Raw genomic sequence first — 26,979 nt, 5'->3', positions numbered from 1 at the left:
TAAAAATATTTCCTATATACGAAGAAAGAAACTTTAAAATAGGTAATTATTGCATTATCAAACGGTAAACACCCAAAATATCAAATTCGAAATATCGACTGGCCAAATATTGAATTAAAAATATAGAGAGGCCAGAATATTGAATTACCAAAATATAGTTGGATAGAATATTGAAATTGAGGTTTAAAATATTGATTTCCACATTATCGAATTTAAAATGTCGTTTTCCATAACATTGATAAACAAATTAGTGTTATGTATGCTAGTATATGTGTTAAAATTATATATCATTTTTGTAATGTATGTTTAATTTTTTTTAAAGTAATGAATGTTATGTTATTTAATTTTTGCCTAATTTAATTCTGTAGCGGGTTGTGGGTTTATAGGGGAATAGGGTGAGAAGCAATTTAATTGTAAGTATACATTCATTTTAATGTATTTGTATTGATAATTAATTTATTGCTAATTAATTATTAATTGGCAATACATTTTTATTAATAGGTAATTATTTTTTATTAATTGATTAATTGATAATCATGTTAATTGTATTAATGTATTATTTGGAGTGGGTTGTAGGTTATAGGAGAATAGGGTGTAAAGTCATATAATTGTAATTAAGTAATTCTTGAAATAATTTTTGTGTATTGATAAATAATTTATTGTTAATTAAATATTAATTGGTCTTTTTTTTACTTATTACATTTTTTGCATTGAAAGTTAATTAGTTGTTAAATAATTATTGATAGGTGTGAGAATAGTAATGTTTACCCCTACATCCAACTCTTTCCCTACTGTTGCACTCACTGGAGTGGGAATAGTAATTTTTACCCCAACGCTATCCAACGCTTTCCCTACTGTTGCACTCTCTGGAGTGGAATAGTAATTTTTACCCACCCACTATTCAACGTTTTCCCTACTGTTGCACTCTATGGAGTGGGAATAGTAATTGTTACCCCACGCTATCCAACGCTTTCCCTACTGTTGCACTCATTGGAGTGGGAATAGTAATCTTTACCCCAACACTCTCCAACGCTTTCTCTACTGTTGCACTCTCTGGTGTGGGAATAGTAATTTTTACCCTCCCACTATTCAACATTTTCCCTACTGTTGCACTCTCTGGAGTGGGAAGAGTAATTTTTACCTCTACGCCATCCAACGCTTTCCCTACTGTTGCACTCACTGGATTGGGAATATTAATTTTTATACCTACCCTATCCAACACTTTCCCTACAGTTGCACTCTCTGGAGTGGGAATAGTAATGTTTACCCCTACGCTATCCAACGCTTTTCCTACTGTTTCACTCACTGGAGTGGGAATAGTCATTTTTACCCCTACGCTATCTCATTTTTCCTCTGCCTTTTACCTCTTTTTCTCAGTCTCTCATTGCTCTTTGTTCCACCTTTTCTCACTTTCCTACATCCACACTTTCCTTTCCTTTTCTTTTTCCCCTCTCCTTATTTTCCTCCTTCTTCTTATGTTTCCTACTTCCTTCCATTCCTCTTCTTTCCTTCTCTCCTTGTTCCTCTACTGTCCTTCAACATCATCCTCACTTTAATTTTTTTTCTTTTTTCTTACTTACTTCTTAAAACATGCATAAATATTTCTGATATGATTGCCTGACAGGCGAACTCTAAGGGGTGACTGTAGGGATATGTTTACTGTAGAGAGCAATGACAACTGCATGGAATTTGCAAAATGTGATATTGCTTATCGTCATAGGTAAGAGTGGATTATATATATTAATAAAATAACTTTCCAATTTCCTTATTTGCGGACATCAACCAAAGGAGCTTATGGCAACTAGCTATTCAGTGTTTAAGGTAGGAGGTGCTGCCAAACTGAGAACATTGTCTTTCTATGTATTGAAGGATAACATCACAAGCTTCATTAGGACACTCACATCTAAGGTGATTTATAAACAGGAGCAGATATAAAACTGATCTTTAGGGACCCCAGAGTGTCACTATTTGTGATACAGCTCTTGTGTGCTTAGTGCTCTATGCTCACTACAGCAAGACTCAGGTATACTTCAGGGGCTGTGAAGTAGAGCCTGATTATGAGTTTGGTGATAAGGGTACTGATGTCGAAACAGCGCCCCAATTGGTGGTCTGCTCGCCCTATTACGATGCATACATTTCCATAGACGAAAGATGGCTTCGGCACACAATGGCTCCCCCCCCCAGGAACTCTCGACCATGGAAGGATAGGCAGAAGCGTTTGTTGAAAGGTGGACCACCAGTGTTTCCACTGGCCTAATCTTGATGTGCCATCTCACCGAAGTGAATGTGGCAGTCAAACTGCCACATCTGAGATGGTGGAAAGGCATGAATATAAGGCTGAAATTAATCTGTACTCAGCTTCACACATCCTGTGCTGCCATGGAGCTGTTCATACACTTCCTGCCGCTGTTGCTTTTGCTTGATGACGTCTAAAACCAACACCGTCGTCGATGCAACCAGTGGAAAGTCACAAGCTAACCCATTTCCATTGACTTACAAGTTAACAGATGCATAGGCAGGGACATTTTAAAGTGTTTGAGTGTTCTGGACCAAACCTATTTTGTGTATCTATTTTCAGAACAGTTTTCAGTGTATGATTTAAATTCCCCTCTTTTATGCCCCTTAGGCAAGGTCACTGACACAGCATAGGCACACTCTTCTAAATGTCAAATGTGTTTACATCTAATAATCATGGATAGTGATGCAGCTCCTCATTAACATTACATCAAAAAAGCTTTGTGACATCCTCTCATTTCGCACATACTAGGTCCTGTTTTGATGTGAAATAAACTTAAGTACGGATGTTTCATGAAACAGAAATACACCTTCTCTGCAAACTTTCTGTAATAGACTCTCACACATCACCCACAATAAAAAGTCGTTTTTGGAAAATGTTAATGAACCCAAGCTGTTGAAGAAGTATTTCAAGGTCATCATGGCAAGGTTCTTTGTAGAACAGGGTTGGCTGACTCAGGGGGAAACCTGAAAGTATTGCTCCCTGGGTGAGAGCCCACTTTGCCCATGCCGCTAAACATCTCTGTGCACAGGCCCCCCTGGCTTCAAGTATTTCAGGGATAACCAATAGCATCACCAGCTGCCATGCACATGTGTGTAATGTGTAAGTGCAAGATATCAAAATAAACATATCAGTAACAGCATTCTTCTCATATAACTAAAGTAGGTTTTAGGTACACTCAAAATAATAGACACACATCCATAAACATAGCAAAATGATGCAGACATTGATCAAGCCAAGCCAAAACCTTTGCTATGTGAAATGCCACCCCAATCAATGTCTGGCTCAATTTAGAATCATCCTGTATATCCTTCCATGGAACATTTCACCTTTCCCTGTGTGACTCCTGCAGTGGTTCCAATCTGTAAATATACAAACCTTTTCATATTTGTCACCAATCAGGGTGAAACAAACACACCTGTAGCCACACATTCCATTGTATCAAATCACATCAATTAGCTGGTGCAAGTGGTCAACACTATGATGAATGCCTGTCCCTAAAAGTAATCACATATCATATCAAATTGTGCATGTATATAACAAAGTACACTGTAAAATATTTGTGGTATAACCTGCCATAATGGGCAAACACAATAACATTGTGTCACAATTTAGTCTCTGCAACATTGCTAGGTTCCCAAATTTAACTAGGGAGAAGTAATGCTAGGCCCAACGTGATAAAAAACAAAGCTGCTTTTAGTTAGTCCAAATAAACAACAGGGACAAAACATAACAGAAGGCCAATGAGCAAAATATAAAAAGTGGGCGATTTGGCTTTATAATGGGGTGAGCATATCAACATATATAAAGCAAATTCACTCATCTTGGCCAAAAAACACCAATATTTTCAATCAAATGTATGTTTCAGTAATTCACACAATGCAATGTTTAATAACTGAGTGTTATAAAAATGTTTCATAACGTTTTCATTAAATTCAACATGTCTGTGTGTCTTTCTTTTAACATAGTTTTTGTGAGTGCATTTTGTGGCCTGAAATATGTTAAAAGAAAGACTTAGCAACATCTTCAGCCTATAAAATGCAATCATGAATAATGAAATGTAAGTGGGCCTTGAAATCCAGCTGGAAAGCATAGCTCTGAGTGTTTTTGAAAAATATGGTAAGTTCTCCTATGGTCACAGATTTATTGATCAAGGCGACTTACTGTTTTTTCAATTTTTCGTGGCGCTGTTGCACTCCCAGCAGCCCACAACAACATTTAAAAAAAAAAGCTTGGTGATGTCCTCGCCCCGTCTAAGGACATCACCAAACAAAAACAAAATTAAAAAGCCTTGCAGGGCTTTAGGGGTGGCTTTTTTAATAAAACAGTTCTGGTGGGTGCCCCAGTGCACACCCAGGGCACCCACACTTCTGCCACTATTTAGACCCCTGCGGCCCCACGGCACCACACCCACAGCAAGCTCACCAACCAGCATAATAGTATCTGTGAGTGGTAGCAGGCACCTTTCCATTGCTCCCACCCGGGCGGGAGAAACATTTCTTAACTGCTAATTCCTGTGGGAGAAAAGTTGTGTTCCATTTCGAGGAGAGTGCGAGCAGTGTATTCTTGCACTTTTCCGGTCAGAGAAACACAGTGCCCTGGTGGTGTGCTCCACTGGACAATGTAGACTATCGGACCACAGGGGATCGGATCTGTTGGGCTGATATTGGCACAGGGAGGGGGCATGTGACAACCTCTCCTTCTAACATAAATTTGGTCCTTGGGGATGAATTCCCCAGTTCTTGAGGAGACATCATAGGGGCCAGCCTGTCTCACTTCCCTCTCATTATAAGTCATCCCCTGGCCATGGGGTTCCAGAGGCCTCAGAAGCCTTGGGGAGGGTGGTCACACTCCTCACTCCTCATCTAAGGTATATGGTCCCACGGGGCATCTACGAGGCTTGGGTTAGGGGGCTGTAGGCCGCTCCCCCCTAATTATTGATTCAACCCTGGAGATTGGGTCCCTGGTGCCTGTAGAAGGTTTTGAAAGGGTAGCCACTTGCCCCTCCCCTTTCTATTAAATGGTGTGCCCCAGGTGATGGGGCCCCTGGGGCTGAAACAAGCTCAGAGTGGGGCCCCATGCATTCCTCTCTCCACATATATTAATTAATGTTAAATCCTGGGCCCTGGCCAATCCCAATATTAATATTAATATTCTTTTTAAATGGCTTCCGCAATTTTACTTTTCCTCAATCTCAAAGGAGCACTATGAGATCATGCTAAAAAAAAAAAAATTATTTTGCTCCTGGGGAGGCTATAGGACCCCCAGCAAGAGCTGGGGGGGGGGAGGCAGAGTATTAATAACATGCCTCTTTATTTTTTTTTAGAACAGGGGACTAGGGGGCCTGATTTATATAATGGAGGAGAGACTACTCCATTGCAACTGTGACAGACTTCCCTCCCTGCCAATATAGTTGTTTACCCACCAAATGTACTGCAGTAAGACCTTAAATGGTGCCACAGCAAAGACTTTTCTTCTCCACCATAGACAATCTTCTCCCACTGCTCTACGAAAAAAGGGCAGTAAGAGAAATGGCTACATGTCTGCACACCCAATTTGTATGGGTTAGACGATAGAGTTTACTCAAAACCTTTAAATTATTATAACTCATGCACCTTCATACACAACGCATTTAACTCGGAAGCCACACTACATTAACTATAACTCATGCATTCTGCATGCACTGCTTATATCCTTTCATATTATGTCACTTATACCAACTGAAATTATAGTATTTAATACCACACTTATGACTTTGCATATCACATCATTTGTGAGAACACAGTCCATGGTAGAGTGATAAGTTAGAGTTAATGTAGGTTGTCTACTGGGTTCAATATACAGTATATGGAGGTGTATGAGTTATAATAATCTGAAGGTATTATGTAAATGATAAATTAAAGGTATAAGTAAACTGTTGATTCTCTAGTTTTTGCAGACTACAGCAATTTAAAAGTGTTGTGTAGTTTAAGTTTGGTTTGTATACAAACAATAAATAAAGTTTGCCTAACTATAGCAAAGGTTTAACTTTTGTTTTTCTTCATTGAATTTCAATGTTTTTCTGCCATAATTTTTTTTTTATCATAGAGTCTAGTGTCATCTACTGGAGTGCATTAAGTGGAATATCGTCCAATAGAGTGGAGGAGAGTGTTGTATACTGTAGTGTTGTAGCGTGTGGAGTCATATAGTGAAATAGAGTGAGTGGAATTGGGGGGAGAAGTGTACACTGGAATAAAGTGTCACAGAGTGGAGTTGAGTGGAGTGCAGTAGAATAGAAACACGTAGATTAGATCAGTAAACTGTCATAAATTGGAGTGGCGTCTTGTACAGTACAGTGGAGTGGTGTGTCATAGAGTGTTGGAAAGTGCTATGGAGTGGAGTAGAGTGTTGTAACGGTCCAGTGTAGGGGTAGAATGTGTAGTAGAGGGTTGTACAAAGTAGCATAAGGGCATAGAGTGGAATATAGTGTGGAATAGTGGCACAAAGTGTAGAAGATTATTCTAGAGTGGAGGTGCATACAGTGGAATAAAGTGTCATACAATGGCGTAGAGTAGGGTATGGGTTGTGCAGTGAAAATGAGTTTATTGGAGTGGCATAGTGTGTTGTAGGTAGAGAGGTGTGGAATGGAGTGGAGTGGACTGCATAGCATACAATGGAGTTAAGTGCTGTAAAGTGGAGTGGTGTGTTGTACAGTGAAGTGGACTGGTGTGTTGTACAGTGTTTGAAAATGTCGTAGAGTAGGGGTCACAGAGTGGATCACAGAGGAGTAGATTTGAATAGAGTGCTGTTTGGTAGAGTGGAGTGGCATAGACTGTTGTAAAGTTGAGTGGCACAGAGTAGAGTACAGTGGAGTGACGAAAAGTGCTGTTGTGGAATATATTGGTGTAGTGTCTCCGAGGGTAGAGTATAGTAAGTGGGGTGGAGTGGCATAGAGGGAGCTGTTGTGAGTTTCGTAGAGTGGAGTAGACTGCCGTACAGTGGCATAGAGTAAAGTATAGTGCTGTAGACTTGCATTGACAGGAGTACATTGTAGAATGGAGTGCACAGAGTGGAGTATATTACCCTAAAGTTGAGGGGCGCAGACTCTTGTTGAGTGAAGTACAGCATCGCTGAGTAGAGTACAGTGGAGTAGAGTTGGGTAGAGTGGTGTGGCGTACACTGGAAAAGCATAGTGTAGAGTGGTGTACAGTGGAGTTGTGTAGAGTCAAGTGGCATAGAGTTGAGTGGTGTAGAATACAGTAGAGTGGTGTACAGTGGAGTGGAGTAGACTGGAATAGCATGGAGTGGAGAATAGGCAGGAGAGGCCTGCCGATGAGTAAAGGGAGGGTTCTTCAGGGGAGGGATAAACTGGGGGGGAGAGGGGGACACGGCCTTTGTACAAACTATGGTGCACATGGTGTGGGGGCATATTGGGGATTATTTTTTTAAAAATCCGGTCCGAATCATGGAAAGCTAGGAGGAAAAGTGCCCTTACCACCTTAAATCATGGGATTTAAAATTCTTTCATGGAATGTGAATGGCTTGAGAATTAGAACAAGAAGGCAAAAGATCTTAGAGTGCCTCAAAAATAAAGATTGGGACATAATTATCCTTCAAGAAACCCATCTCTTGTTATCCGAATGGGAAGGAATAATGAAAGGCCATCACTGGGTAGATTTTTATATTTGTACGAAACAAACATGTTGTGTTAAAGGTGTAATCATTATTTTTAAAAAATCAGCAAAAGCAACTATGGAGGCTTACAAAGCTGATGTAAAAAGGAGATGGGCTGTTGGTAATATACGTATAGATGGCAGAATACTAGTGATTGAAGGGTACTACGGGCCTAATATCGACGATCCCTTAGCTTTGCAGGAGCTTTATGCACACCTGTTGGACGCACCTGGGCCCATCATCCTTGGTGGCGTTTTTAACATTTTGTTGGACCCGGTATTAGATAGGAGTCCTCCAAAAAGTAGACACACTTTGCCTAAAATGAGGAGGTGGCTTAAGACTCACCAAGAAGATCTAGGTCTAATAGATGTATAGAGAGATAAGGGAGAAAAAACAAACCATTTGTTTACATTTAAAAATAAAAAACTCGGACATTCTTCTAGAATTGATTACTTCTTAATTGATAAATCATTACTGGAGGAAGTTAAAAAGGTTAGACACTTATCTGAAAACTTGTCAGATCATTCCGCTGTAACAATGGAAATTGAGTTTGACAAACTCTGGACTCAGCCAAGGTTGACTCTAAACAAAGTAATTCTTTTAGAGGACAAAATAATAGAGGTTCTCAGGGATGAAACTTTATCGTATTTTCAATGAAATCAGGAACAGACCTCGAGCCAGATTAGGTGGGAGGCCTACAAGGCGATCCTTAGAGGTAAAATGATCAGCCTAACGGCCCATAGAAACAAAGTAAAGAAGAAGGAAATAGAGAGTTTAGAGGGTGAAATACATAGGTGGGAAAAGAATATCAATGAGGAAACATCAGCTGAAATAATAGAAACATCTAGGAAGGAACTAATCAAGGCAAAAAATAACCTAATAAACATATTAGATTCTAGAATTAAGAAGAGGTGAGAAGCAAGTAAGTTAGCTCATTATCAATACGGGGAGGGGTGTGGCAAGCTTTTAGCTTGGAAAATAAAGACCGATCTAACTAAAAACAATATCTCAAGCATTCAAGAGGCAAATAGTATTAGACCACTGGTGGAAGAAGCAGAAATTAAAAACGCTTTCTTTTAATTTTTCTCAGAACTATATAAGGACGATACAAAAAATAGCGAGGCCTTAACCCAAGAATATCTTAGGCAATGGGTTAAACAAACTTTGTCAGAAGATCAAAAAGAGAAACTAAATGCAGAATTTATGGAATCTGAAGTCGACGAGTTGATTAAAGGTCTGAAAAGTGCTAAGGCAACTGGGCCTGATGCCTTGCCTAATGAATTCTATAGAGTATGGCGAGGGATGTTGGTTCCAGAACTTACCATACTGTTCAATGACATTTTTATAAGAGGACAAATACTCCTAAATCATGAAGCGAAGCTACTATCTGTATAATATTGAAACCAGGAAAAGATCCTAAATGCTGCAAATCCTACAGCCCGATCTCTATGTTAAACGGTGATTTCAAAATCTTTACGCAGCTGTTGGCAAAGAGATTAGAAACATGCGCAGGACATTTAATTCACACAGATCAGAAAGGGTTTATAAGGGGTAGACAGATTCAGGAACTCACACATGAGTTGATAGGAGCCATAGATCTAGCTAACGAGGAAAATCTTCCCCTATCGGTCGTTACCTTTGATGCCGCTAAGGCTTTTGATAGGGTTAAGTGGAGTTTTTTACATGACACATTGGAAGCTTATAATTTAGGCAATAACTTTTCAAGAGCGGTTAGAGCTATATACAGTTCTCCAACTTCATGTGTGTTGCTTAACAGGTACCTGACAGAGAGAATACATATAGAAAGATGTACTAGGCAGGGGTGCCCGTTATCTCCTATATTGTTCAATCTCTACATTGAGCCCCTGGCCTGTGCTTTAAGATCTAACCCACACATATCTCCTTTTAGCTGTAGGAAATGGGAAAAGAAAGTCGCGCTTTGCGCGGACGACTTAATGATATACACAGAGAACTTGACAGGCTCACTTCCTGAAATAATAGGTACACTACAGCAATTTGGAAGCCTATCAGGCTACCAAATTAATCAACAAAAGACTGAGATAATGTTTTGGAACACTCAGGTTAACTACCCTTTGGAAAAACTGCAAATAAGATACCTAAGGATCTTAATTGTGAAGGAGATTAAGAAGATTGCTCAGATAAACTTTAACATGGTTCAATCTGAGGTCAAAAAACTATTTAATGCTTGCAGTTCTCTTCCTTTGTCATTCATAGGACGCTCTAATCTGGTCAAGATGATTATCTTACCCAAATTCACATACCTTTTCAACTCGATACCATTAGAGTTTAAAAAACATTTGATAGCCAACATGCAGGGCGAAATCAATAGCTTTATTTGGGCCTCCAAGGGAGTCAGAATTTTCATGGAAGAAGCTGAGAAGGAAGCAGGAACATGGAGGGGTAGCTAGCCCAGACCTACTCCAATACTATAGGGCGTTCCATTTTAAAGAATATTAGAGTGCTGTTTAAAAAACGTAACTGTTTTCCAGTTTATATGCAAGCAATGACAGGTCCAGAAGGGGACTATTTTTTGCACAAATTCGGCCACACAAAACTTTTCAAGAAGATTAAATTAAAAATATTGGGAGCAGCCATTAGATTGTGGGTCCAGATGAGACGCTTATGGTAGATTGCCTATCATAGTCACTATGACCCCATCTGGGATTCACCTGGCACGCCTGTATGCTTAAAGGATGTGCTATCAGTTCCACTGAAAGAAAACGGAATAGTGGAATGGGGACAAAAATGAACTGGATCTAACATCACTGACTGGGAAAATCTTGTAGACTTAACAAACGGAAGTCTGTCAAAATTTAAGTACTACCAGTTAGCAAGCTGGGCTAAAACCCTAGAAAAAGATGGGCCAGGAAACTTAGAATTAGAGCCGAAAATCCAACAAACATTCGAGAAGAAAGAAGTAGCCTACTGGTACTGGGCACCTATCAATGAAGGACGAGAGGAATTCACCTTACTTAACGAGATATGGGGGAAGGCGCTGCCGTCGCAGGATGTATCAGCACTATGGCAAGTATCTGGGGCTGCATGTGGGGATGTGATTAAATCCGCACCCTTGAAAAAGAACTTCTTGTTTACTCTGCATAGAGCATATTGGACACCCAAGATGTTATCGAAAATGAACAAAGGGAGAATAAGTATTTGGCCCAAATGCAGCGAAGAAAGAATGGACGACATCCATATGTTTTGACAGTGCCCGCACCTCCGGTCTTATTGGGACAATGTAGGTAAGATCCTCTTCGAGGTCCTCGAAAAATAAATACATGTAAGCGCCCATTTGATACTATTTGGAGTGAAATTAGATGATACTAGGGGATCTAGCCTTAACAAAAGGCTCAGGAATCTGTTATTTATGATGGTGTCAGCAGCCAGACGTGAGATCTGTATTAAGTGAGTTAATCCCCTTCCCCCCACAGTAGTAGAATGGTCAAATTCAGTTATTAGAATAAATAAATTGGATAAAGCAGGGCCATATGGTAAATGGCTGGAGTTTTGGAATAACTGGGAACAGTACTGGACGGAGAGAGTATAAGAAACCATGATTCGGCAAACCTTGAGGTCCAATGATTAAGCGCATCAATAGTTTTGAGTATCGGGTATAGAATATAGCCTGTGAAAGGAGTGGGCAAGCTGCTTAAGAGACGCCTAACAAGCCGGTAGGATACCCCCACGAAGATTAAGGAATGGTCCCAGTGCCGGGGATGGGCCATGAAAGGTACATATCAGTCAGAAAGGCTCTTTTTAGGTGGTCATTTTGCTACAACACTCTATGATTCGAAACTTTGCGTGATGAGGTCTAAAAAAAAACAAGAAAAAAGAAATAGCGTAGAGTGGAGTAGCGTACAGTGTCATTGAATGGAGTGATATACAGTGGAATATCGTAGACTGGAATGCCGTGGAGTGTAGTTGCATACAGTGGAATATCATACAGTGTGGTGGAGTATAGTTGCATACAATGTAATAGCGTATGGAGGAGTGTCGTAAAGTAGATGGGGTACAGTGGTGTGGCATAAGCTGAAGAAACATACAGTGGAGTAGCATAGAGTGTAATAATTATCAGTGTATTGATGTAGAGTGGAGTGTGGTACAATGCAGTGGCCTAGAGTGAAATAGCAGAGTGGAGTGGCATAGACTGTAATTCAGTACTGTGTGGTGGCATAGAGTGGAATATATCAGCAGTTACACACAGCCAATGCAATCGATACTCCAAGGTCGCGCAACTCCAAAACCTCGTACACTCCTCTCAAAGAAAGAACAACGAGACGGCCATGCCTTTAGCAAGTAGACACAACCTTCCAGATAGGACGAATGATTACTTGTCAGAGGAGGAAACCCTCACCTTACTCCGAACATTTGAACCATCGGCCCAAAAGAGAGGGGAGGAAATCAAAACAGTACCGATCGACCCTAATAGAACATCCAGACAGAATGAAAGAAAATCCAACCTTAACAATTTACAACAAGTCCAGCTAGTTACCGAACAGAAAAATCCAAACCTTAGTAACTCAGGAAAACCTCTGATATGCCTTCTACTCAACTGTCGATCTGCAACCAAACATGCATCAGACATAGCGGACCTCATCATCAACAAGGAAATTGACTTGGCAATCCTTACAGAAACGTGGCTAACGGAGTCATCGTCTCCAATCTTGGATCTCTTAGTACCACTGGAGTATAACATAGTGAGACTAGATAGACTAAAAAAGACAGGAGGAGGTATAGCATGCATTCACCGATCAGATATAGAGGTCAACCAAATACAACCCGACCCACTAGAATCCTGTGAATACCTAGGTCTCAATATAAGATCAGCAGACAATCAAAGATGCAACCTGCATGCGCTTTACCACCCACCAAGAGATAACGCCATGTTCATCGAGCAGCTAATGGAGATCATAACGGCCAACTTTAACACCGATGCCAATAACATATTCCTAGGTGATTTTAATTTACACTGGGATGACTGCAATGACAAACAGGTCAACGCTCTCAAAGACTTCCTAGCGGAGTTAAACCTCACACAAGCACGCACGCAACCCACACACTCGAAAGGAGCTACATTAGACTGGATATTATCAAGAAACGAAGATACATCAATCCTCTCAATAGCTCCGTGTGACTGGTCAGATCATCATGCCATAACATTCTTGATACCCACAATGAAAAAGAGCAAGACCACGCAACCCACCAAGCTAAAAAGATGGACTCGAGATACTAAAGAGTCGAATATTGAGCTGCTAGTAGAAAGCTGTGAGAGAGACCTAAAGCCACCTAATAACCTGCAGAATGTAAATGATTTAACTGATCACTACACAACATCAGTTGTGAATATTGTCAACAACACCATGCCAATAAAACTGAAAAGAGTCACAGAGAAGATAAAAAATCCATGGTTTAATGGGTCACTGAATGAAGAAAGGTGTAAACTGAGAATGGCTGAAAGAAAATGGAGACAACACACATCATCCCCCGAACTGAAATCCCTCAGAAAAATTAGAAACGAATATAATAAAAAGATCCTCAACTCCAAAAAGGAATTTATAAGATCAGAACTGGATAATGCCAAAAACAGACCACGGAAACTATTTGAAATCCTAAAGCAGCAATCAAATAAACTAGCCAAATCAGCCCAAGAGACTACAAAAACACAACTAAGCTGCGAAGAATTCTCGACATTTTTCACGGAGAAGGCCAACACGCTTGAAAAAGAGCTCAAAAGCGCAGCTGATAATCTACCCAACCAACCACTGTCAACGATCAATACCAGTTCGATAACGGACTATAATGATGCAAAAAACAAGGCACAATGGGATACCTTCAATTTATATGACCAGAATGCCATCGCCAAAACGCTCTCGGATATCAAACCTGACAATCACTATAACGACCCGCTACCCACGAAATGCCTAAAAGAAATCAGCCATATTGTGATTCCAATCTGGACCAAAATAATAAATGCCTCCTTATCACAAGGAATCCTCCCAGATTACCTAAAAACAGGCCAAGTCGTCCCCATCATCAAAAAACCTACAGCGGACGCGGCAGATCCGAGTAACTTTTGCCCAGTGACCAACATCCCTCTACTTGCCAAACTAATTAAGAAATGCGTGCAAGGCCAACTGAGCCAATACATCACCAACTTCGCCCTCCTAGACGACTGCCAATCAGGATTCAGAGCAGGGCATAGCACGGAAACAGCGATCCTTCATATTGTAGATGACGCGCTAAAGGAACTAGACCAAAATCGAACATGCCTACTGATCCTCCTAGACCTGTCATCTGCATTTGACACGGTAAATCACGAAGCATTATTAACCAGGCTGCAGGACAGGATGGGAATGTCTGGAAATGTGCTCAAATGGTTTGAATCATTCCTGTGGAACAGAACACAAAGATTCTTGGTCAACAATTCACTGTCACCTTCCTGCCCTAACTCAATTGGAGTCCCTCAAGGATCTACATTATACCCATCGCTGTTTAACTTGTATGTTGAACCTCTTACAGAAATCCTCCGAAACTCGAAGATATCCTATCACGTGTATGCGGATGACACGCAAATATATATAAAGATAACGTCCCTGGAAAACATTAAACTAATGAATGAGACATTAAAAATGACACTGCAATGGCTAACAACCAATCATCTGAAACTAAATGCTCACAAAACAGAGTTCCTACTAATTTCACCACCAAGGAGCCATATGGAAGTGAAGGAATGGACCAAGCTGGTGACAGCACAAAAATGCACCCTTACCCTAGTCAACTCAGCGAAATCGCTAGGAATCACATTAGATGAGAACCTAGACATGAAAGCCCACATTAAATCAATGGCAAAAAGTGCCCGCTTCCATTTAAACTACATAAGAAAAATGAAACCCTTCATCTCTAAGGAGGATCTCAAACTGTCAGTCCAATCCTTAGTTATCTCGAGGATTGAATATGGTTGCACCACCTTAGCCGGACTACCAAAAATGTCCACAGCACCACTATAAGCATGCCTCAACGCAGCGGCAAGACTCATCACTGGATCGAGGAAATTCGACCATATCTCTCCTCACCTGAAAGCATTAAATTGGCTACCCTATGAAGCCAGAATTCAGCTAAAAATAGCTTGTATCACCCATAAAGCGATCCACTACAACACACCAAAATACCTAGCAGGGAAAATTTAATTATCAGAAGGAAGCAGACCAGCAAGGAGTGCCCAGGAGTTGCTGTTGAGACCATCCATTTTCCAGAAGAAAAAAGCTTATGACAGAGCGTTCTCAGGAGCAGCCCCCAGATTCTGGAATTCACTCCCTCCAAACATTAGAAAAATTCAAAATACAGCAACATTTAAGAGGGAAGTGAAGAACCTCCTAATGGGTAGATTCCTGACATAGGGAAGATCACGGATCACTCTTCGGATCTATAGATGCCTTAATACGGAACATCTACGTTAGTAGAAGGGAAATTCTCCAATGTGAATGGAGATATCAGCTGAAGATGATTCAGGACTGGCGCTACACCTTGAGACCAAGCTGTATCCTTATTATCTACCTCATGCTAATGTGAATATATATATATACTCTCATCGTTAAAGCCATATAATCTTCTACTTCATTTAGGTGTTTTAAAATGTTTTTATTATATATGTTACTCTCTGACTTTGACCTCTTATTGTAAAGCGCTCTGATACCCACGGGTCTTGTTCGCGCTATACAAAACTCTATAATAAATAAATAAATAAATAAATAGATACACACTAATTCACTCATACGCACACACACACACCCACAATATAAATGTTCACACACAAACACACACACATACAGACCACACATACATATAATAGAAAGAGTGCAACCACTGTATAATCACAACTAAATATGAAACCTAGAAACATACCCTGCACTTGAACAGACACAAACTATATACACAAATACTATACACTCACATTCACACTCACAGATTATATAAACACTTTCTAAAGCACACATCCACACACATACTATAGACACTCCCTCTCCCACACACACCCTCAGCAGTGGTCTGGGGGCTTGTCTTGTCTGCCATCCAGCTTTGGGCAGCACAGGGTCCCCAGCACCCTTCGCACTGACTCTCTGGTCATTGGATTCTGGTGCTCCTCAGCTCACACTTGTTTGCCAAGATCTGGTTGTTCATGAATGAGAGTGGTTTCCTGTTCCTAGTTTTAGAGCACCTCGTGTTGTACCCACTTGCATATCTGTGATCTGATCTGATGTTTTTTAATAAAGCTTTTGTCTCAGCAATTTCCGTACCATCTGTGTTCTAGATTGTTCGTTAAAAGTAGGTAAGATTCCTGCTAATGTAAGTCTTTATGTGCTGTGAATGTAGGCCAGAGTATGATTTTTAAAAAAGGTGTTATGTTGGGATTAGGATGTTAATACCTGTTGATCAGATTCTGCATTGCCTGGGAATCTCAAGGCATGATCATTTCTTAGTCGAATAATTTGTTCCTACGAAGTTCATATAAGTGTCTTTTACCATCTCTCACCAATGAATGCTGGCAATGAGTTTGTGACTTCAGGCTAGATAATAGAAACCAAGAGGGTAAATGTGTAATTTCTGTAATTTGTACTTACACCATATTTTGCTGGGAATGACAAACAGAAGCAAAGTAGCAGAATATACATTAAACAGCATACAGGAAGCTTTCAATGGAGGAAAAAAAGGAAGCTGGATAAATGGAGCAAATAAGGCAAAGCAGGATGATTACAGTAGTATTTCTGAATGTTATACATTAGACAGAAATGTCCAGAAATTGATGGTCTTGGGCTCTGCCCATCTGGCATTAACCACAGACAACTGGATATGGGAGCAACACTTAGTTGAAAGATGTGAGGTGTAAATATTATCTTTAAGGTGTCCAAGTAGATAACCATTTGTTGGTTGCGAGTGGGCATGCCAATGTTCGAATCTCAAGTGAATCTTGCGGAGTCGAAGAGAGAATTGGATGATTAATGAGTACTGAGGCTATATTTTTGTTCATGAAAGCAGGTATGATGGAATATAGATGAGGACGGCAGCTATACGTTAAAAGAGACAAAAGTACCGAGCAGCTGGAGAGCAGAATATTTGCACCAGTTTAGTAGTTTACTGAGAACATGTATGTTAACTTACGTTTTTTGATGGAACGGAATGTGAGCCGTGTATAATTTAGAAATGTTGCTGTCTCTTTACGATGAGTTTCATTGTGAAACCTGGGGCTGCATTGCACAAAGTGCCCTGGGGGCACAAAAGTCATTTGTGCCAGCTTTGTGCGCCCCCGGGGCCCTTTGGTATTACAGAAGAGGCAGCAGACACTTGTGCAGCCCTTCTGCAATACTGATAGCGCTGGTGCACATAAAGCACCACCTCGATCTTCAGGGGGTGTTCCATCATTTGCATGTGGGTGTGCCCCATGCAAATAAGGAAATACCTTTGCCTCTGCACCCGCACTGTTATTAAATGCCCAGGCGCAGAGGCAAATAAGCTCACAGGAGGTGCACTGACAGTGAGCCACCTAAAAGGTGGTGCACTGTATGTGCACCACCTGAAAGCAGCCCTCTGGAGGGGGGAAAGAGGGTCCAAAGGACCACCAGACATCCCCTTGCAGGCGGGTGCAGTCACTGACTGCACCTGCCCGCAAGGGGATCTCTCATTCCCTTTCATAGTGCTGGCGGGTTGCCGCGCCTGCACTATGACAACACGGAGCAGCTTCAAAGCAGCTGCTCCATTTTTCACAGGAATGCGCTGCCCCCAGGGTAATTCGAGTTCGCGGCTGCCCTGAGGGCAGACCATTCATCATAATACGGCACATTTTCCTTCATTGCACTGGGCTGTGCACATTTTAATAGGTTCACCCAGTACAATGAAGGAAAATGCGCAGCATGTATAAAGCGGCCCCAGATGTTTTACTGTACTTCAAAGGCATAAAACACATAGCATGAAGAATTAGGTGAGGTGCATTGGGTTGTAGTGAAGGGTGTAAGTAAAACGGGTATTAATGAGAGTCTAGAGGAGTCTAGTGAAATCAAATCTAAACATGCCCTGATGTCTGTCTGTTAAAATTACCCCTGGCAGTCAATTATAATTATATAATAATTCTTTACTCAGTTTTTATTAGACTTGGCTTTTACTGCGGGTGTATCCCCAGATTTTTTGCTTTGTGGCCTTCTGACCGGTTTTTGTTGGTTTTATGACTCTGGGGACTTTACTGCTGCTCTCCCTGTAAATTGTATGTATGGATTGGTGATTCCATGATTGGTATATTTGATTTACTAGTCAGTTCATAGTACAGTGCACTGTGTATGCCAAGGGCCTGTGAATCAAATGCTGCTTTTGGGTCTGCAGCACTGATTGTGCCACCCACATAAGCAGCCTGTAAATGTAGCTCAGGCCTGCCATTGCAGAGCCTGGCAAGTGCAACCACCTGCTAGGCCCCAACCTTCCCTTTTATTGCATGTTAGTCACCCCTAAGGTAGGCCCAAGGTACTCTATTGGGCAGAGTGCAGTGTATGTGAAAGGTAGGACATGCCCTGATGTGTGTGGCATGTCCTAATAGTGAAATACTGCTAAGTTTGTTTTTCACTATTGTAAGGCTATCTGTTCCCATAGGCTAGAATGGGGAGTTTGCTTATAACATCTCATAGGATAACTGCCCCTGGGAACCAGATAGGAAAATAAAGTTTAGTATGCCTGAACTAAGAATGTTAAAATGCATCTTTTAGTGAGGGTGATTTTTGCATTCTGTGTTTGAAAATACCACTTTTAGAAAGTAGGTATTTTCTTGCTTAGCTATCCAGTGTGCCTCTGCTAGGATGTGTATTGACTGTCTTGCTTTGGAGTGACAGGTGCTGGGGATGTGCAGTGGCTCCAGAGAGTCTGGATGAGTCAGCGCTAGTCTGAATAGGCCTGGTCTGTATTTGGAGTGGTGAGAGGAGTAGCACCTGCACCTGAATATGGCTGTGCCTGTCTTCCACAATGATGGCTCCGCCTCCCTGTGGTGTGTCTGGAGCCAGGGCTCACACTGACCATGGAGGTTGTTGTGCACTTGCAAAGTGCCCCCCCCCCCCCAGAACTGGTTTGGACTGGGCTCAGAGCCCTGGGCCAGGAGAGAACAAAGAGGGCCCAGATCCCAGACTGTTAGATCACTTCTGGGAATCAAGAGGAAACTTTGCCAAGGAGAAGAGCCGGAGCAGTTGAGGAAGAATACTGCCCCAGTGCTATTTGCTGTCTGGGATTGGCCTGCAATGGCTACTTGCTGCCAAGGAAAGGAGAAAGGACTTTGCTGTTTGCTGTGTCCCCTGCTTGAAGAAGATCTCCAAGGGATTGAAACTGAGCGTGTCACCTGTTCTGTAGTCTCAGGGACACATACTTCACCTCCAGCTCCCATGATCTTCCTTGCTGGGTGTTCTGACCTGCTAAGAGGCCTTTGGAGGTTGTTTGCCGCTGTGAGCTGGAAAAAGTAATGCAACTTTGAGAAACGCAATGCAGCCGCACCTGTTTCTGATGCATTAATGAAGAAATCATTGCAGCGACTTCCCTCGGATCAAGAAATCGCTGCATCCTGCATCAAGTGCACTCATCTCCGAAGTCTGAGATCACAGCACCGATTCTGATGCAAGGCCTGCTGTGTGGCTGCAAGAACCCACGCATCATCACAGATGGTCACATCACATCGAAGTGCCAAGTCTGTCGCATTGTTGGGGGATGCAGTTAGAAACTGACACATCACCTCCCCACGCAGAAAGAAACCGATGCGTCACCTCCTCTCCGGTAAGGAACCGACACATCACCTCCCCTGAAGCAAGGAACTGATGCATCATCTTCCCTGACAGTAAGGAGCCGACGCATCACCTTCCCTGCGACCCTTTGTGCTTGTGTGTGCTGCGCATCCAAGGTACTTTGTGGGAAAACTGTTGCATCTGCAATTTGCTTTAAACTGAACTATTTCTACCATTTGAAAGGCATATTTGTATTAATATATTGTGAATTTCTTGTCATTTTGGTCTTGTTTGGTTTAGATAAAGATTACTTATTTTTCTTAACTTGTGTGGTGTCCATTTGTAGTGTTTTCAATGTATTACTGTATGTGTTCACAAATGGTTTACACACTGACTCTATGATACGTCTGTCTGCTTGTGCCAAGATACCAAGGGGATGAGCATGGGCTATTTTAGGAGTGTATCCCCCTTACCCTGACTAGAAGCGAGGGTCCCTTTTTGGACAAAGGTACCTACCTCTGCCAACTAGAGACCCCCATTTCTAACTGTTTTGATCATTCTATCTATAACGTCCTTAAATCTGCTTGTTAACTCACCGGCATGGGCACAGCGTAACCACTGGTTAATAATGAAGTCCCAATACCTTTTCTGTAGGCTGGAAAGATATTTTTCAGACATCACTCCAGGGTTTGTCCATAGCTCAGGCATCCCCAGACTGTATAACCACTTCTTGACATGTTTGGAACAGAGAATGTTCCCTTTGGAGTCTACTGAAATGATTTCAGCAACAGATTCATGTAAAAACCTTGTCATTGGTCCATAGTCTGATCCAAAAAGCCAGGGGCCTGAATTCAGTCACATGCAATACATTTTTCAGATAAAGATCTAAATGAATAAGGGTTAGGGGAGCATTGGAAGGAAAGAACAGTTCTCATAAATCTGTTCTGTATAAATGCAATGCCTCCTATGTTACTCACTGCCCATAATTCAGCACCATACAAGGCTGCTGCAGTGCCTTTTGCCTTGTCAATTTCAATGACTGGTAGTATGGGCCTAATAGTTGAGTTCTTCAACCTTTTACATATGGCACACCCCACATGCTGTAGAGTCACATGGCTCTTGATTATTTGTGGGGACCATGATAAAGTATTAGTGAACCTGACCCCCAGATAATCAAATTGTATTACCTGCTCCAAATACGTGTCACTTACCTTTAAAGGGCCTTTGTGGGTTGGAAGCCAAGAATTTTGTTTTTTCTACATTTATTTCCAAACCGGATTCCTTACAGAAAAAAGGGAAATCAATTCAATAACTTCTGCAACTTCATAAGTGCTTCAGACAGTCAATTATATTATGGTTCAAGCAGTATTGATGCAAAACTATAAATAGAAACACATTTCAAGCACATCATGATAAACAAGCAATGTTGCTGCAATTGTTAGAACCCATATTTAACATAAGTGTCAATTGCCTGAAGTGTTACGATTTCACTGCAAAAATACAAATAAATCTTAAAGGTTGTCTATGGTCATTTTGCCTGGCATCTCTGAAAAGTTTAGTTTAGCAAGTGTAAAGATGAATATAACATCCAGATTGTAATGTTTGTAACTGGGCACTGTTAGAAATTGGGTTAGTGGTTGACTGGAGTGTGAGCCCTAGTAAAGCATCGACAACAATCCTAGCAAGGGTAAGGCACGAGCAAACCCCAAATTAACCTGTGCTCAATCCACTAGTAGCTTGTCACAAAGCAGTCAGGCATAACTTAGAGGCGATGTGTAAAGGACTCGTGCAGCACTTCAAACAGTAAATGGTGAAAACACCACAAAAAAGGATTCCAAACCAAGTTGCACAAATAGAGCAAAATTTAGTAAATAGAACAAGACGAAAATGACAAAAACCCAATCAGTAGACCCAGAGTTATGAATTTGTAAAGAATACAATGCAATTTAGTGCCTAAAAGCAAAAAGCATCAATCACGGCTATCTGGTCATGCTGGACCTGGTCAAAGTCAAAACGTCAGGCTGATCGCAATAGAGCATGGGTCGGATATAGTAACAGATTGGTCCAGCTGAAGTTTTGCCTTCACAAGTTTTTGTGCTAGTGTCCTGTTTGCATTGAAGAGGGTTGCCGGGGCATCACAGGTGGTGGTCAGCCTGGCACAAAGAGCAGGCCAGGCATTGTGGGTGGGTGGGCTGGAGATTCGTTTTGGCGATCCACTGTGGGCTGTCAATGCTGCTGTGCGAAGAGACAGTCTGGCAAAGGCTTGCGCTGTTTTATGGAGTGAGCGGTGCCGTTCCAGTGTGAGTGGGCCCATTTGCAAACACAAAGAGTCCAAAAGCTTGATTTCAAGAGCTCAAGCGCCACACCACGAGTCCAGGACCTATGGGGCACCAATTGGGGGTCAGGAAATTGCTAAAGTCTGATCCAGGAGCTGTTCCGGAGCCTTTTATATCCCTGAGGCTCAGATCAAGTGGCCAACAGACTAGCATTTTGAGTCACTCTGGGGTCCTGTGTTCAAGATGAGTTGCAGGTCCAGTTTTTCTTTCTCAGGTAACAGAGCAGCAGGTCAGTACAACAGGGCAGCAGTTCCTTTGGAGCGCTGTCCAGCAGAGTGGAAGCCCTTGTAGCAGCACAGCAGTTCTTCCTGCCACAACATCCACAAGTCCAAAAGTGTACTGAAGTTGTGGTGTCTGAGGCCCTTTTTCCACACACAGTTGTGCCTTCCAAGTGGGGAAAAGATTCTGGAGGCATGCTTTTGAAGTGCACAAAGACCCTGCCTTCCCTGCCCTGGCTCTGTACTACCTTCAGGGGGTATGCAGCTCTTTGTATGGAGACAGGACACATTCCATTCAGGTGTAAGTGTGCCTGGGCCCAGATCCTCCCTCCCACTCTGCCAGTGATGGCCCAACCAGTCACACCTAATCTCCCATTGTGTGTGGCTCTCTAGGAGGAATACACAAAGCGCACCTGCCAACTACACCCAGTCATGTGACCAGAGATAGGTACAGACACCAAATGGTTAAAGCAAGACAATTTCCAATTTCTAAAAGTGGTATTTTCAGAATTATAATTGAAAATCCAACTTCACCATAAATTAGGATTCCCAATATACCAAAAAGGAACCATTCATCTCCTCCCATTTGGAAGTACACTTATAAAATGTAATAAGGCATCTCCAATATTATCCTATTGAACACCTAGGCCTTGCAGTAGTGACAAACAAATTTAAAGCTTTCATTTCCAGGACATGTAATACTTAAAAGTACATGTCCATCATTTACATACACTACACCCTGCCCATGGGAATTTCTAGGGCTTAACTTAACGTGTGACTTATATGTAGTAAAGAGGAAGGTTTGGGCATAGCGCAAGGTTTATTTTGCCAGGTGGACATGGCAAGGTAAAACTGAACACATAGGCTCTGCAATGACAGGCCTGAGACATATTTAAAGGATTACATAGGTGGATGGCACAATCATTGCTGCAGGCACAACAGTAGCATTTAATTAACAGGCCGTGGGCATATGTAGCACACTTTACTAGGGACTTATAAGTAAATTAAATATGCCAATCGGGTATAAGACAATGTTGCCATGTTTTATGAGCAGAGAGCACAAACACTTTAGCACTGGTTAGTGGTGGTAAAGTGCACAGAGTTCTAAAGCTGACAAAAATGAATTTGGCAAAAAGTAGGAGGAGATAGGCAACAGTTTGGGGGTGACCCTGCAAAAAAAGGGCCAAGTCCAACAGGCCCTCAGTCCAGTGAAAGCATTCACAATACTATCCTGGAAAAGTAAAAACGTATTTCAACATTGTTTGATGGCAAACAAAGGAATTTATATGATTGAAAATATATTAAGTTTCAAGCACGCGATATCTTGTAAGATAAACTTCATATATGTATTTGTAGAAAATATACACTGCGACATGTGCTTCATTTTATGCCAGCGGAGAATTGAGAATAATAATATCAATAAAAACCTATTCAGGAGTTGCGAATAAAGTATACCTATTGAAGAGTTACGTATAAAGCATTTCTCGCCCTGAATCTCAAATTAACTGGTATTCATATTGTCTTTTCTGCAAGATCATTCACTGTTCCCAAAGACAATTGTTTCAGGACAAAAATACTCATTGGCGGTAGAACAATAAAGAAACCTCTGAACCTCCCTTTGCTGCAACTGTCTAAAACTTCCCAAAAGAGATATGAGAAATCACCATGCTAGGTAACAATATTTCTATGCGTCCTAAAAGAATGCAAAAAATGCCTTTCTTCTCTCGTTATTATTTCTAGTATGTGTTTGTGCTAGTGATGAAGGGTTATCCTTAAAATTCTGTCATCAGCACACTACTTAAGAAAGTCTTTGGGTAAAATGGCAAACGAGTAACAGCTCGGGGTTTGAGAGAATATCTGAACTTTGGAGTTGCAATCAACTACACCATAAGATGCTGGCTTCAAGTATAGGCTGTGTGACATGGACATCCTTATTTTTCGGCACTCTGAGCAGCATTTCTTAAAGTCGTAAATCTGTTGTGGAGGTCACTGATGAAAGGACATTGTTCGTATCTGACGTGGTGTGGTACAACACTCTTCTTCTTTGACTTCTTTCTGTGACTTCGTATTGTTCTGTGGACTCCTAGGGAGCTCAATCAGGTCTCTTTACTCCTAAGGCTTATTAAAAATGTCACGTATACCGCCAAAATCTCTCTCTCTCTCTCTCTCTCTCTCTCTCTCTCGCACACACATACACACACAAGCAAGCCCTTACACACACACACACACATGCTAACACACAGACACACCCATTCATTGCCCCACCACTTCCTTGAGCATGGAATCTATGAACTTCCATTAACCTACATTCAAACAACATGACCACTTCAGCTCCATGTTCGGGTTTCCCAAGATTAACGCTAAAAGACCTTCTCATTTTTAGGTCAAGCCTTATCCAGCGCTGCTCTGGCGATCTGCTGTAGTGGAGTAGGGAAAAGAAGCCCTACCCACTCTCCACACATATTTGCCATTGGCTTGTGTCATTGTCTGTCCTAAATGCTGGCTTCTGATTCATAAATAGGCTTGTTAGTCGCTCCTTAGTACCATCTCCTCTTCATTTGTCACCTTGCATGGGGACTGGCCTCTTTACTTTGGTTGTTACACGGTACATGTTATATAGACTGTGAGCACTATTTTCTTTAACCAGTTTCTTTTACTGCAGGCATGACATGCTAATGCTTGTTTTCATATGAAACGACAGCTCTTTTTTTATTACCCACTACCCATTTGGCTCAAACTACACAACTGACGAGCCCCCCACATTCTTGTAAACTTTTGCCCTGGTGCTGTTTTTGTCTGGCAGCATCTTCGTTGTGGTTCTGCTCAGCAGATAACACCTCAGGTGGTGGTATAAATAATTCCTGGCCTCTTTAAGAAGACGGAGAGGGTGACAGGGTGAGCGAAGTACAAGGGGTGTGAATGCTTGGGTCATGTAATTGAAAGTGTGTGCAGAGAGCAGAAGACTGGCTTCACTCTTATTCTGTGTGTAGGTGCTAAATGCGCCATGATGTGCATCAGGTCACACAGAGCATCAGAAGCCTCGGGATGAACATTAGGGTGATCCCAACCCTGGTTGACAGAGGGACATCGTGCAGGGGTAAATCAGTCACCCTGGTCTCCAGGTACCTGGATGTGGTGAAGAGGGAGAGAGTTTTCCAAAAACTTACGTCAGTTTCAGGAGCACACTCATCACCTTTGGAGTAACAGCATGACTAGAACTTCAAACCGATTCAACTCCCACCCAGACCGAATTCAGTGAGATAGCTCAGTGAGTTCAGCGCTAGCTGCTGCCGCCTGTCGAGCCATCAGTTGCAACTTGAAATCCTAACGCTAGCTCAGCCTTTCCTCGCTGAGCTTAAACCGAGCACCATCGAGCAGGTGCCTAATAACACATCTTATCTAGAGCGGTTCGAATCGGTTGACCTGTTGGAACAAGTGCTATAAGCCATGTATATTATATGTACTACTAGTATTTCAATTCTGTGCTACGACAAATAAATCACTTTTATTTTGCTTCTTGACAAGGGCGCTAACATGGGCGGGGAAAGCTAGACTTGCATTTCACTTGTCTAGACACTGACTCATTTATTTGTATCCTTCTGTGTGCTTGGGGGTACTGCGCAACCTAATGTCTTCCAAGCGCTTGATGGAACTGCTCTAGGGCTAGGGTCGCGATTGCGAATCTTGATCTGCCGGTGCCTCTCAGTAGTAAAGGAGTTGTAGGTTCTGTAAATCCCCAGTTAGGGCCCGGCAGCATCAGGGCACTGTAGGGAGCTTGGGAGCCAGCCCCAGAAGCCCAACTAGAGAAACAGACCCGGGCCAGAGAGGGCTCAGAAGCACTTTTAACGTTTACTAAACACCAAGGGGCAGATTTATGATGACTGGCGCATCCCCAGGGATGCGCCAGTTATCATGCGCCGCTGCTCCGCCACCCATGGTGCACCGCATTTACAATGCGGCGCACCATGGGGCAAAAACGGCACAGATGCGTGACGCATCTGTGCCGTAAAGGTGGCGCATTGCTGGAGTTGCGTCGCAAGCACGACGCAGCTCCAGCAAGGCTCGGGTGCCCTATCTGACCAATGCTGCGTCAAGACCTACGCCTGCTTCAAGCAGGCACAGGGTTTTGACGCAGCATTGGCCTGAAAGTGACTGAGTGAAATCTTATAGATTTCACTCAGCCACTTTTGCGAGGCGCACCTCCCCCGGAACGCCCACAAGTGGCGCAGGGCTTTACAACGTGACGCATCTGCCTAGATGCGTCACGTTGTAAATGGGTCGTAGGGATGCGCCACGTTTACGCCGCAGTTGCGTGACGCAAACGTGGCGCATTCCCAACATAAATCTGCCCCCAAGGGTTACTCTTTAATGAAAGAAAGTTAGGATGCTGGTTTATGTGATTTTTTATATGTTTTAAAGATATTGCTAAATATGTTTTATGGAGATTTGTCTTAATGGACATATTACTACTGCAACTAGAAGAGACTAGACTAGATATCAGGCACTACACGCCTTCAAAGCACACGCTTCTGAGCTGGCGATTTGTATCCCCGAGGCGCAACAATTTCACTCATTCAGAGTGCACTGTGTGGCAAAGTGATCCAGGTGGGAGATCTTGAACTCACTCCTCACGTTTTTGATGGCTGAACAGGATCCTGCTACCTCATACAGCGCAAAACGGGGAAGATTGTATTGTTTGCTTATAAAGTGCTTAATACTGTTGCCCGTGCCTTCTTTAACTCTCCACCCTCCCTCCCATTGTAGTGCCTTCTTCATACCCCCACTCTCTGTCCCATTGTCCGTGCCTTCTCCCCATTTCCCCCCCCCCTCCCTCCCTCCCGTTGTCCGTGATGCCTACCATTTGAAATAGGTCTCACATTTAGACTAGTTTGAGATATTGTCATTGTACATGACAATGCCATTTACTTATGTTTTGGCTTTTAAAACATAAATAAAACGCATTGTAATTTCCAATGCCAATAGTTTAACCTTGC

The sequence above is a fragment of the Lissotriton helveticus genome, chromosome 11 (genome assembly GCF_964261635.1).
Source record: "Lissotriton helveticus chromosome 11, aLisHel1.1, whole genome shotgun sequence".
Taxonomy (NCBI): Eukaryota; Metazoa; Chordata; class Amphibia; order Caudata; family Salamandridae; genus Lissotriton; species Lissotriton helveticus.
This window is presented reverse-complemented; position numbering follows the sequence as displayed.